The sequence below is a fragment of the Ascaphus truei genome, chromosome 2, assembly GCF_040206685.1.
Source record: "Ascaphus truei isolate aAscTru1 chromosome 2, aAscTru1.hap1, whole genome shotgun sequence".
Lineage (NCBI taxonomy): Eukaryota > Metazoa > Chordata > Amphibia > Anura > Ascaphidae > Ascaphus > Ascaphus truei.
Genome location: NC_134484.1, coordinates 454,384,918 through 454,400,199, shown reverse-complemented (window position 1 = coordinate 454,400,199; position 15,282 = coordinate 454,384,918).

Below are 15,282 nucleotides of genomic sequence, written 5' to 3'. Positions count from 1 at the left end.
ACCAAACCCCGTGGCTGTTCACGGACAGCAGGAATATGAGGTTCATTCCATAATCGACTCCCGTTGGTCCCGAAACAACTTACAGTTCCTCGTTCATTGGAAGGGGTATGGTCCAGAGGAGCGTTCATGAATTCCTTCTCGTCATATTCACGCCCCCAAACTCCTCTGGCAATTTCATCGAAAATTTCCCCAGAAGCCATGGCAGGATCGCCCGGAGATCGATCCTCAAGGGGGGGATACTGTGACGGTTCAGGGGATTCCTGCTTCCCAATGTGTCCCCGTTACCCCTGTTCTCCCTGCCTCTGACCTTTCTACTCCGCCTCCTCATTCCTCTCTCCCTTCCTCCTCCTGCACCCGTTCCTCTGCGCCCTGTCTGGACGCACGTCCAGTGTCACGCGCGTTCCCCGCAAGGTGCGTTCTTATCTTTAAACACCCGATCCTCCACGCGGCACTCATTGCTCGCGGTGTCTCTCTATTCCCTCTCCCGTTACGTTACCTCCTTCAGCAGTTCTTCCTGCATCCTCGCCATCCGTTGTGAGCGCCCCATGGCGCGACACTCCTCACGCTCCCTGGCACACACTGTGCGCGCGTATCCAGCCCTTACAGAAGGCGCGCACACACGCTCCATTTATAGGTCTTCCCTGAGCCCTGGTTCCGCCCCTCATAGTGTGCAAGCCATTTACCTGTCTGATTTACCTGTCTCCTCCCTCACTCCTTCTGACCTATCTCTACAACCCCTCTCTCTACCCTCTGCTCCTCCTCTCTCTCCCATTGGTGCTCCCTCCTTTAGAATCCCTGTCTGTCCTCTAGCTCATTGCTCTGCATAGCTTTTTGTGACCCCTCTGTGTGCAGTCTTTATGCTTGGCTCTCCTGTCTCTTTCAGCACAGGTTCCTGTCCCTGTTTACCCTTGGATCTCCCTGGCTTGAACTCTGCTGTGAATTGGATTACCCTGCTTTCTCCTGCCCTTGGACCCTGCATTCGGATACGTTTACGCTGCCTTCTCCTATCCTCGAACACTGGCTTATGGATTTGATTACGCTGCTCTCTGTTACCCCTGAATTCTGGCACATGGACATTACAATCCAAACTCTGAGATCCTGGACATTGCAAGTATCTGTTAACATTTTCTCAACAGGCCCGGCAACGCACTACCACACTCCGGGCACGCCCTCACTGCTGTGGGTGCGTGTTATAACCTTACCCACCTCAGTACTGGGGACTGGCAAGGTCTGCAGGCATTCAGGCATTACAATTCTGTTCCTGATACCTTGTTTTGCCTTGTCTGCCTGATTAACCCTTTGTTGCCTGAACCCTGCTAGTTTCTTGGAGTCCACTTCTCTCCGCTCCCTGACTTGGCAAAGTACTCTGACAATCCGCTCTTCTACAATCCTGACCTTGGCAAAGTACCCCGACGATCCGCTCTTCTACAATCCTGACCTTGGCAAAGTGCCCCAACGATCCGCTATTCTCCAATCCTGACCTGGCAAGTATATACGACTACTCTGCACTCTATAACCCTGATCCGGCTGCACAACCAATCTATATCCTAGACGCGCCCGCATGGCTGTGGGTTGGCGTTTCTCAATTCCCTACCTCAGCACCGCAGTCGCGCTTTGTTTACAGTGAGCTACACGTTACAGTAAGACACATCTTCCACTGCTCCCTCAGAAAGGAAATCATTTTCACCTTACCCTCATAGAAGCCCTCCCCATAACACAGCACCTTCCTCTTATAGGTTATTCTCCTTACAAGAGAAGTCTGCTAGCACAATCCACATATAAGAACTTTTATATTTCTGCTAACTACCCTCAATAAAGTTGAAGAAAATAGAAGAACTTTGTGTGCTAAAAGGGGACAAGTTAAGCTACATGGATCTTCTCACATGCTAAAAGTGAGCCTGGGCCCAGACTACTTACTATGAAGATCAAAATATTATTTACAGTATAATCTGAGTATCAGGTGGTTTCCCCCCAGTAAATGCTTGCTGTTTGTTTTTGCCATTTTTGATGATTACATCTAATTACAATCAGATATTTCTGATTTAGAAGGAGGGGCTATGTAACTTACCTGTGTTCCTGCCCTAGCATACTCCTTAAGAAAGCACTCTTAGCATGAAACGCGTGGGAGAAGAATCCCCCTTTTTTGTCCCCAGTATGTTCTTGGTTTTTGATTACTGTAGTGCCGATGATTATTCTAAAACAAACCTGGGGCAATCTCCAAAAAGACCCAGGTACATGCTGGGTATATGATGGTACATGCTGCAACATTTCACACATTTCTTCAGACAGACTAATGGCCCATCAGATTAACAGCGGGGGTCCCTGGCAGCCCCATTCAAACTGAATGTGACTGCCAGGAACCCCTGCTGTGTTAATCCGATGGGCCATTAGCCTCTGCTAGCCTCTGCAGAAATGTCACTGAAATGTACCCAGCATGTACCCAGCATGTACCTGGCTAGTTAAACAGCTATATATGTCAGTGTGGTCTTCCCTGCATTAGTCTGCACATAGTGCAATTAACCTGTGTATACTACTACTGAGGTTATCAGGGGTCAGACCCTCACTATTACTCTACACTATAGCAGGGCACCATACTGTAGGTCAATCAGACCAAGCACTGCACCTATTTAAAGGTCATTACAATTACTGACTGGAGTCATAACTCCTCATTTAGCTTGTTAGCATTATGAGTGACCGGTAGCAACTTACCTGAAAGTCTCTGAGCACACAATAACTATCTAGCCCTACTTGGTTCGTTTTAGGCGCCTGCGGCCATTAGTACTCTCCTTAGAGCCAGTGAGTATAGATTGGATAGATCCTCTTAAGGATTTTAGCTAAATGTGCTATCTGTCTTTTACAGAACACATTTACACTCTAGACCCTAAACCTATATGGTTCTAGTATTGAAGGTCACTATTCCTTCAGGTCGTCAGTTTTTAACACCCATTATTTTATATATGAGATACAATAAAGTTATGTTTTAAATCATTCACTTAACACACAGCGTGAACCTGAGTGCTGTATTTGGGTTCTATTTCTACTTCACTCTCTACTGGCTAGTTTAAGGCAAGTTTTAGAATACTCGTTGGCTCGTCTGTAATAAACTTTTTTTATTTTTGTTCTTACCCGGTGAGTTGTTAAATGCTTTTTCCTGGGTCCGCTGTCCAACAAATCCCTCGCTGCTTCATTGTATCCTGCTTTCAAATTGGAGTGATGCACAGCAGCTTTGCAGGCTCTGTTACACAGGATTTACGTTGCCTGGTTATACAGAGATGGTGCTTCACACAGAGCCGCATACTCCCCACTGTGACTTCAGAAAGACGGAGGAGGAACTTCTATATGGAACGGGGCTTCAGAGGTAATTCATCTCTCCTCTGCAGTGCATACCCCTACCAGTTATTCTCTAAGAGCCTCTGGGCTCATTACGGTTAATACTCTGTTAGTCTTCATCTCCATTATTAACCGTTGGGCACAACCCCAGCATTCTACAAACCTGCATCTTCAGCTCTACTGATAATACCCAGAATATACAACTATACATCATACCACTATACTACAGGACTTTGTCAGTTCTAGAATTTTTTTGTGCTGTTCTTTTGAGCTATGAGTTGCTGTTTTTTTGCATATGTCTCATGGAGTGAACTGTTCTTTTTGTCTCCTACAATTTTCTTATTTCAGTAGACAAACCAGACTTCTTGAGCCACACATCCCCCCACCTCGCGACACTAAACAACTCCTCAGGCCATACAAATTCTTCTCTGAAATGTTTCATGCTTTTGCTGCAATACTGTATGTTAGATCAAATGAGCTGTCCCCGGCCGCTCTGAAATTCCACTGGCGAATGACATGCAGGGCTATTGCGTTCCATACACATGCATGTGCATATGACACAAGGCCTGTATTGATCTTTATATCTGTTGCTTTCTATCTGTACTGTACTTACCTTATTACTGTTGCAAGACCATTATGAGCTAAAACAATGGGCAAAACATTGCTTATGTGATTTATATAGTTGTTACATGTCTCCACATTAAGAGTGTTTTGCCAGTAACTATTAATAAAGTGGGAGAAGGAATGGCTCAGTGAGTAAGGACACTGACTGGCACTTAGAGAAACCTGGTTCAACTTCCGGTGTCGGCCCCTTGTTACCTTGGGCAAGTCACTTTATCTCCCTGTGCCTCAGGCACCAAAAACATAGATTGTAAGCTACACGGGGCAGGTACCTGTGCCTGCAAAATGTCTCTGTAAAGCGCTGCGTAAAAATAGCAGTGCTATACAAGAATATGCAATTATTACTATAATCCCCTTTACAAGTTCTTCTTTTTTCGTAGGCTTAATATATTTCCTTAGGTGATATTCCATAGCATGCCACATCAGTTCTATAGTGTTCAAATTGGGGTATCTGCAAACAGAGACAGCAACGTTAGGGACAAAAAAAGGCTAATTAATAATAAAGCTCAATATAGTTGAAAACAACGACACACAGTTACAGTATAATACTCAAAAGTTGAGTAGTGACCCAACAGACAGATTCAAGTTGGAAATTGACCAATTGATTGAGGAGGCAGAGGGGTACAATATAATATCATAAATAAACAAAGGTGGTCTCAACATTTTATGCTATACCAAAGGTACATAAAGATCTATTGGACGCAACAGAGAGTGCTTGGGATGGGTTCTCTATTAAAAAATATCTGATTATATTGATCATAATTTGCAGAAATGTGTACATGATTTGCCAACTTATCTGAGATATATAATTTATGTGTTAACAAAGTTATATGATTATGAAGAATTCTTTGTTTCCCTTTATTCAAAAAACCCACATTCTTTGGGTAAATCTGCAGCAGAATAGTTCCCAGAAACAAAAGTAAATGATTTTCAATTACATAATAAAGTCCTAATTGAGTTATTGGGATTTGTGTTATTGCACAATTTTGTTTTTATTAGCCAATATTATCTGCAGTTGCAGGGTACAGTAAGGGTGGAAAATGTGCCCCTCATATGCAAACCTAATTTTGGGTTGGTGGGAAATTGAGAAGGTTTTCTCAGAAAAATTGTCTATGTGCACAGACTACATTTTTTTGTGACTCCGGTAGATACAGTAGACGATTTCTTCACTTTGTGAGTAGGTACCCCAGAGATTTGGAGGATTTTGCCCTGAAATAAATTCCAACAAACTCAATTTGATGTTAACATTAAATTTTCATAGGGATAAAATTGAATTACTCGATTTGAATGATTTTTAGATTTGGAGGTAATCACCTCCTTACCACACTCCCTACTACACTTATAGAATGTCCACCTCAGCAAATCGCTTATACGGCGAATACTGGTGGGATAATACCATAGGGAAAGGTGAAACTTTGGCAATTAACAACTTTTTGGAAAAGAGGCAAAGATTACATATGTACCTTCAATTCCCAAGAAAAATAAATACAATTTTTTTTCTACGCACTGGCATATCCTGAAAATGGATAATTAAATTAAGCCTTCTCTTACAGATACAGATACAGATACACCAATAATTACATACCTATACAATAGATCAAATAATCTGAAAGATCAACTTTTCCACAGTCATTATATAGGACATAAAATTCATGAGATCCTTGTAAAATACTGGGATACTACACATGTAAACATTGTGGAATGTGTCAATTCACAGAAAAAAAAACTTTTTGAAGGTATTTAAAGACCAAAATATACAGTTATACAGCTCACAAGCTATAATGTTGAATGTAATTTGTCTTATGTGTGGACACAGGCAATTATGTGGTCAAAAGTTCATGTAAATTGACAATGAATTCATGGACCATATTAATGATATTACAAATGAGAACATGTCAACTAGTGTCACGTGATCGCATGACCAGCAGATGCAGAAGGAAGACACAGATGGATGATGACCCTTTTGGGTTTTTGTTATACCAGTCACACTTGAAAAGGCCGCTTTGAAGGCCGAAACGTTGATATTCTGACTGAATAAATTAGTTTAAAATCAATAGTGCCCTGAGTCATCTTCCTATACATATATTCTGGATATTTGACAGGTATTCCTTGAACCAGGAGTACTGGCAACCGTATGTATTTCTGTTATAATATTTTGGTGTGCAGCATAGAGCCTACATTTTGTGTCAACTGTAAGGGCACTTTAAAAATGGCCAATGACGGAAAACTGGAGAGTTTTATCTTCATTGGCATTGATAGAATACATACAATATAAGTAGAGGAAATATGGAGAAAAAGCTCCTGCAATAGGAACTGAGATGGATTTATATGTTGGAATCAAAAAGTGCAAAGGGTTCAATTTGTTTTTGTGTATCATTAACTATGTGGATGTCTGTTAATCTCAGGGAACCTAACGTCCATGACCTATTTAGGTAACATCTTATTTGCTCTCATTTAATGGAGCTCCGTTGATCTACTGCATAGAGTGCAGCTTAAACCATTAAAAAAGTGTTTGTTTTTTCTTTTTTGTGATAACATATTTTAGAGCAAGTTGTACAGCTAGTACCTACCTATGCAGCAACAGGAATTTGTTCTTGTTATGGTATTCAAGAAGTTTTATGTGAGGATCTTTAATTATTTATAAATATCAAATGTACAGTATATTGCATTAGGGTTGGTGGAAAAATTACATTTATAAAAGTAGAGACTTGACTGAGATGAGGATGGAGGATGTATTCTTTATCATTTTATTGATATGGTGAATGCATCAGCTGGGCCTTTTATTTTTCATTTTGTTTGATGTCATTCTAATATCATACTGGAGCTTCAGAAATCACCTTCTCCCACTTGGTTTGACTGTGTAATTTCATCATGAGCAAGATCGCACTCTTTCATTTTCTTTGCAGTATAGTCTATGAGATGTATGGTATTTAAACATCCTGCAGCTTGCTGACAGTTCCCGGACACCTTCAGCTGATGCACATTAAGCACTGGCGATCCATATACTTGTACATTTTTAGGTGCTATAGTAGATCATAGGTTGTGATGAGCTCTGGCTGATGTTGTGGAAACTATTTCCCCTATTGTAAATCTAGACTACTCATACATAATAACCAAATTATATGCCTTGTGTGGCAGAGAACAGAAGTCAACACTTCATGGTAGACAACTACCCTGCCAGCATGATCAATCATTACATCTTAATCCATGATCCACACAGGAACCGGAACACAGCCACACCAATTAACAGAGGACTAGAGAGGATCGTTCAAAGATTTATTATGCTAAAAGAACATACAGACAAAGTCCTGACAGGCACTCTAACATGTTCCCGCACAGGGCGGGAAAAAAATACCCCTACCTGATTGGACTGATACTGCCAAGACATTTTTTGGGGGTGCCCAGACAGGATATATATGAGCTTTAGCATTGAAGCCTGCCCTTCCTTTGCAATCCTGTTTACAGATCAAATAAGTACTCTCCCATGCTCTTCCTTGCCTCCTCCCATGCCTCACCCCTTGCCTAACCCCTTGCCTCAACCCTTGTCCCCCCCTTGCCTCCCATGCCTCCCACCTTTTGTCCGATGCCCCCCCTTGTGTCTGTTGGCCTCCACTGGTCTCCCCTAGCTGCCCCTGTCGCTCACCACCTCCTCCTGCTGCACAGGATCCTGGGCCAGTCAGGTAGACACAGCTACATCTGTCACATCCATACAGCTTTGCATTAGCTTGCAATAAATAAATACATACTAATAATAATTTCCCTCCTCCCCCCCCCACCCATCTGGGACCCTCACCTCTCCATGCACTGCTCTCCGGCTGCAGCTGCTGAGCCTTGAGCTGTGAGAGGAGGCGGTTGTTGGGACAGCATCCTGCCTCGTGCTGAATTGGGATAATTTCCTTGCATTAAGATTAATTCTTTTAACCCAAATGCAGAGAAGCAGAAGCCTGCAAGTCCCTCACTATGCTGCAGGTCTCTGCATATGGGAAGGTTACTGTAGTGTACTGTGTGTATCCCCTTGTATCCCCCTGAGGAAGGTCCCATTTTGGAGGACCAAAACGTTTGGTTTCTTGATTTACCACTATTTTCACCAATACACTTTGTGAAGTTTTCTACAATTGAGTGCTGTCTCTTGCTTTACCAGACCTTGGAACGGTAACGTATGTCTATATTATCCATATGGGGCAAGCACCTACAGCCTATCAGCACCTAAGGAGTGCCAACTGTTCTATTTGACTCTATATATATATATATATGCAAATATAGCTGTATGCTCATCTGCATGTCTTAGGCAGGTCTGCAACCCCCCCTTTCCCCATTATCACCCAGCATACAGCACTTCCACTGCAGCAAGGGATTCTGGGAAATGGAGGGTTTTTGTCACTTTTTTAACTCACCATAACTTAACTCAGTATTATGGTATATATATATATATATATATATGTAATTCCATCCCTATATATCAATAGGGACTACATAGTTTCCACACACTATTGTAGTTATGCCACAGCCTCTTACAGTTCCACACCTACCCACAACATTGATATATACCCCCACTCCACACACACATTTTGTAAAGCGCTGTGTACACTGTGGGCTCTTTACCTATTTATATTCACATAGACACACACACACATACTCTCACATCACTGACATTCAGGGACATTTTATTACCTCTAGCCATAAAACTGCATGGGGGAGGGATTGTCTTCCTTCACAGATCACATTCCAGTATGCACTGTTTTTAAGTTAAACCCCCCCTTTTTTAGCTTCATTCATTGTAACATCACCGGAAGAAGAGTTCAGTGTATCTCGAAAGCTCGCAAGAATAAAAGCATTTCGTTAGTGTTGCAGAGTACATGCAACTACACACACGGGTTCTTTGGATAAGGCTTATTTATTTTAGCCTTAAAACATACAGCACACCAAAAACAAATAACTTCTCATCAGCAAACAAAAGAAAAATAGCTTCTTTTAGCAAGGCAATGTAGGAAGGTTGGAGCACAACTGGACACAGGAAAAGAAGAACAAACTGCGAGAGAGTGTGTGTCCCATAAAAATATTTAATGGATCAAACCATAAAAATACAGTGAGCCCACGGGCCCCTACCAACGCGTTTCAGAGCAAAAATAAGGTTCTCTTTAGCAGACAGAGCAAAATAAGGTTCTCTTTAGCAGACAGAGCAAAAATAAGGCAGCTACTCTTTTGTATGCAGGAGACAGACAGTTCATAAACCATGTACTTTGCAAACAGACCTTATATCAGTAATCTCTTCAGTAACTCACTCCTGTCTCCTGACCAGCTAGGCTGCATGTGTTCACATCCTGGGTTTTTTAACACACCTTGATTAGGCAGCTGGGATTCAACTAATTGCCATGAGCTTCCCAGCTGAAGTTAACCTCATCACTGCTGCACTGCAGACTAAACATATGTCTGCCAGGCATGTAGCCGGTGGCTTTTATTTACCTTGTCAAATTCCTCCCCTGTTAGTGTGTGGCTGGGGTTACGCACAGCTGAATCCCGACCATCCACCCCTTCTCTAGAAAAGAAATCAGCATTTGCGTTCTCTTTTCCCGGCCTCTGCTGAATCTCAAATGAGAAGGGTTGGAGGGCCAAATACCACCTAGTTAACCTAGCATTGGAATCTTTCATACTATTTAACAACTTCAGTGGAGCATGGTCTGTCACCAGAGTAAAATGGACTACTGCCAGGTAATGCCTCAAAGCCTCTATTACCCACTTTACTGCGAGGCACTCCTTCTCAATAACTGAGTAATTTTTTTCCCCCAGGAACAATTTCCTACTCAGGAAAAGGATAGGGTGTTCAACTCCCTCAAACTGTTGTGACAACACTGCCCCTAGCCCTATCTCTGATGCATCCGTTTGTACTACAAAAGGCCTGTTGGCTGCTGGCTGCGGCCTTAAAAATTGCTGACCAGTCCTCGTCCTCTAGTGTGCTCTGTAAGTCTTCTTCCCACTGAGCCATGAATCTGGGTTTGTCAGTCTCGTCGTTATCGCCACTGACCACCTCCTTGTATAAAGCAGAAATCAGTCCCCCCGTGTCTGTACCTCTCACGCAGAGCTTCTCAAAATTTGTTAGTGGTGGTCTCACCAGATATGCGTTATAAAATGCCCGAACCTGGAGGTACCTAATAAATTCCGTGTTGGGTATGTCCGTTTCTGACTTTAAATGTTCAAATGATTTAATCTTGTTACTGCCCTCCAGGTCCTTCAACTGTCTAATCCCCAGTTTTCGCCATAACGGGAAACTATTGCCTGCTAGACCCGGAGCAAAATCTGGATTGCCGTATAAGGGAGCCATCAGTGTGTGTTTGGAGGTTAGCAAGCGACTACTTTTAGACGCCTCCCAGACCGAGATTGAGTTGAGCACAGAGGATAGTGGCCTGTGCAAATCCTTTACACGTGTCTAGACTAGATATTCCAGGGATGGGAAAGGGGAAAAGGGAAGGGTAGGGAATGCTCCCGCATCAGCAGGTATATAGTGAATAATAAGTAGTATGTCAGGCAAAATGCCGGTGCAAAAGAGGAAAAATATATAACTGAAGAAAAGAGAAAAAGATCCTCCCTGAATGCACTCCGAGTGCATTCAGGGAGGATCTTTTTCTCTTTTCTTCGGCCTTTACACGTGTCCTCGGATACCAGATCAGGTCCCCGAGCTCAAGCGGGGCGCACACCTCCTTCTCCAAAGCCACCCACTGCCTGAACTCCGGGTCCCCATGCCACTGCGTGATTTGGCACAATTGCGCCGCTTTGTAATAGGATATAATGTTTGGGACAGCTAGACCCCCTGCGTCCTTAGGCTTTTGCATAATTTTTGCTTTAATCCGTGGTTTTTTACCGTTCCAAATAAACTTCGAGATTGATTTTTGAAGCCCTGCAATGTCCGCGCATATGACAGGTATCGGGATAGTTTGGAACAGGTATAGAATCCGGGGAAGGATGTTCATCTTGACGCTACAAATCCTGCCCATCCATGAGATACCATATGCCGCCCAGTCTTGTAATTCTTTTTTTAGGGTTTTCAATAGACCGGGATAATTTTCTTGGTATAGGGAGCCTACCTTTTTTGTGATATGCACCCCTAGGTACCTAATAGATGTTGTTCGCCACTTAAACTCAAAGTTGAGTTCAATCAGTTTCTCCGTTTCTCGTGGGATGTTAAGGCTAAGTGCCTCCGATTTTGTCTGATTTATTTTAAATCCCGAGATCCGTGCAAAACGCTCTAGAAGCTCGAACAGGTTGGGCAACGAGATGAGCGGCTTAGTGAGGGTCAGAATAATGTTATCTGCGTACAGAGCCACTTTGTGTTCTTGTGAGTGGATCTGTACTCCAGAGACATCAGCGTTGCGTCGGATCTGTGCTGCCAGTGGTTCGATGCATAAGGCGAACAACAAGGGCGATAGTGGGCATCCTTGCCTCGTACCACTTTTAATTTGAAACAGCTCTGAGGGGAACCCCTGGTGAACTACCCTCGCTGCCGGCGCGTTGTATAACGCCTTTGTTGCCCTTAGAAATTTGCTTCCAAACCCAAATGCCCCAAGCGTGGACTCCAAGTATGGCCAGTCAATTCTGTCGAAGGCTTTTTCAGCATCCAAGCTTAAAACTACGCTCGGGACCTCGTTGGCATCTACAAAATCTATTATATCTACAATCCGTCTGGTATTGTCGGCTGCTTGTCTGTTTCTAACAAAGCCAACTTGATCCGGATGAATTAGCCTCGGCAGAATGACACTTAAACGATTAGCCAGCAATTTAGAATAGATTTTAACATCTGTGTTAATCAATGATATCAGCCTATAACTTTGGCAATTCTTGGGATCTTTGTCCCCTTTATGAATCACGGATATCGACGCCTGGAGCATCTGCTCAGCGAATGGTTCTCCCGCGAGTACTCCATTGAACATCCGGAGCATATGTGGTGCTAACACCCCTAAGAAATTTTTATAATACAAATTAGAGAACCCATCCGGGCCTGGGGTCTTAGATGGCTTTAAATTCTTGACCACTGCTGCCAGTTCTTCCCCCGAGAAGTCACATTGAATTGCCTCTTGCTCCAAGCTGTTCAGTTGTGACAAACCCACGTCTGCTAAGAATTTACGCAGATTACTGCTTGTCTTAGCGTTGTGTGTCACCTTCTCCCCATTGTATAACTGTGCATAAAACTTCTCAAACTCTCCCACTATAACTTTGGGGTTCGAGGAGACCCGCCCCTCTGCAGTCCTGATAGCATATATATTAAAGTTTGGCTTCCTATTACGGAGTCTGGTGGCTAGCATAGTGTCTGGTTTATTACTTTTCTCAAAGAACCTCCTCCGTATCAAACTCAGGTCTTTCTCAGCCCTGGAGATGAGAAGGAGGTTAAGTTCAATCCTGACATCCTTCAACTCTCTTAATGTGTCCTCTCCACCTGACCGGCTATGTAGTGTAGAGAGCTCTTGCAACCTCTGGTAAAGCTGAGTCAATTTGGCCTCCCTTTCCCTTTGCTTTTTCCTACCGGCTGCAATACCTATCAGCACTCCTCTCATCATGGCCTTGTGAGCCTCCCACAGCGTAAAGTGGGATTCTACACTGCCTAGGTTAGTCTGAAAGTATCTTGAGATTTCCTCTTTAACTTGCTTCCCAATATCTGGTATTTTAATCAGTGATTCATTTAGCTTCCAATTTGCTCCTGTCCTAACAGACCCAATTTGCGTGCATCATAGCTCCACCGATGCATGATCCGACCATGTAATGTCATGTATGTTGGTGTCGGAAATCTGTGGGACCATTCTGCTAGAAACAAAGAAGTGGTCAATCCTACTGTAACTGTCGTGGGGATGGGAGTAGAAAGTGTAACCCCGGTCTCCCTGGTGTTGTTCTCTCCATATATCTATGAGACTCATTTGCCTCAGGCCTTTCAGCAAGGGGCCGTTCCCTTCCCTTCTCGGGGTCTGCTGGTGTGTGGATCAGTCCACCTTAGGGTCAATTACTTTATTAAAGTCCCCAGCTAAGATTACTTGTCCATCTGCCCAGCGCTGGAGCGTCTGGAAAAATGTTTCAAAGAACTAGGGTTCTCCCTCGCTGGGTGCGTACACCGAGGCCAGTGTCAGTCTACTTTGCTTGAGGAGGCCTACTCAAATAAGAAATCTCCCCTTTGGGTCTCTCGTCACCTTCTCGACTTGAAAGGGGGATTTGTTATGGAATAATATGGCTACCCCTTTTTTTTCCCCTGCCGAGGATAGGTACACTTGTCTAAAGTGCTTGTCTAGGAATTTTGGGCTGTTACTGGAGCTGAAGTGGGTCTCTTGCAGGAAGACCACATCTGCCCTCCTGCGTGTAAACTCCGAGAAGGCAACTTTCCTCTTGTTTGGGCTATTGAACCCCTTGACATTCTGGGATAGAAAAGTTACCGCCATTTTTTAGTGTATAATGGGTGGACATGTCTGCAGTAGAGCTCGTGCTCACCTGAAGGTAGAACAGACCGGGGGTCGCTGAGACTGTGACGATGGCTCCTGAAGATCTTCTCTCTCTCGCCTTGGGTGGCTGGGAACAGGTAAGGGAAGAACATAAGGGAAAAACAAATATAGAGAAAACATACATGAACAATTAGAACCGTGTTGGTCCCTCCGGACCTCGGGTTCAATGCCCGGGCGTGACTCTCCCTAGCTGGACCTCCCTCCCTCTCTATCCAGCTCCATGACCCACGATTCCAGTCATGGGTACCCAGGACTTTGGCGGGAGTGCGGGCTAAGCCCCCTTCCCCGCCTCTGAAGCGCATGCCTACGGCCGAGTGGCGCCACGTCCCCCCCGCCGGCATCTACATGTCATGAAAACCAAACAACTCTTAACTGTTTAATTGTTTATAACTACCTCCTCCCTCCCCTCCCCCCTTTTATAACTACTACTACTAGAATCTAGCGCTAATCCCCCTAAAACTACGAGCACCCTTATCTCCCTTCTAACTGGCAAACCACCCACAAACATCAAGCCAGCTTTTCTTCTGGTCCCAGCTCCATGGTCCCCTGTTTACCCTATGGCTACTGCTGTTATTTAGCCTGGACCCTTTTCAACGTATTGTGAGCCGCCTCTATTCATCTCTCCCACACCCCCTCCGCCGCCTCTATCTTTGACTCCCACCAGGGTGCGGTGAAATTAGTCTCGCAGCAATAATACGGCATTGTTCCGGCTAAAGTCCCCCCCCGCCCTCGTCTTTTCCTCCTTACGCATCTCCCCAGCGGCGGAGTTTGCGTACCCCCGCCAGGGAGGACCGCGTCACTTCCGGTGCGCCACTTCTTGCGCGCCTTCCTCCTGGTTCCCGACGTGCCTCTCGTCCTCGCGAGATCTGGTCTGGTGACGTCCTCCTGCTGGGCGGGGCGGATGCAGTTGAAGGCTGACCCTCAGGGAGAGAAGGTGGGTCCGGAGGTGGGGCCGAGGGCCGACCGAGGCATCGGATCATTCCCTCCCGCCAAAAACTAAGCCTCCATGTAGTTCTGCGCGCCCTTCCTGTTTCTTCCTACTGAGGTGAGTCTGTAGCAGCCATTTTAGGGACCATTGTTGGTGGGAAACTGTTCGAGGGGAGCCCATATTTCCAAACTACTTGCGGGTGCCACCATATTGCCTGGTTGGCCATCGTCGGAGGTTATAACTGTTGTGTATCAGGGGCCAAGCTGGATAAAAGCTTTGCCAAACAACTTTGACGGCATCTTGCCGTAACTTCAACGTCCTGGAGGCTTAGGGGCTCTTGTCACCCTCCCCCATCTTCTCTCTTCCTTTGTCCTTCGGGGAAGAGGGTCCGGACCCCTTCGGTGGTGCGCCCGTTGGGCTTGGCCCCTGGTTTGTCAGGTGGGCTGTGTCTGTAGTCCCCTTTATCCCCAATTTCTTTAGGAAGGCCGCCCCCTCAAAGGGCTGCTTCAGCACGTATGGGCGTCCATTTTTTATTACCACCAGGGCAAATGGAAAGGCCCACCGGTATCGTATTTCTCGGTCCCTTAGTTCTTTAGTAATAAGCAGCACAGCCCTCCTGCGTGCCAAAGTGAGGGGGGAGATATCCTGGAACACTGTGAGGGTGATCCCCTCAAAGGTTATGTGGGGGGTAGCTCTTGCAATCCTGCTCACCTCCTCTTTAGTTTTAAAGTGATGCAGCCGGAGGATGATGTCTCTGGGGGTGTTCCTAGGCAGAGGCCGCGATCGTAGTGCTCTGTGGCAACGGTCCATCCGCAACTCCGATTCCGTCTTGCCTGGTAGGATAGATGACATCAATTGACCCAGCAGGGCCTCTGGGTCGAGAATCTCCTCAGGGATCCCCCAAACGCGTAAGTTGTTGCACAGGTCCCT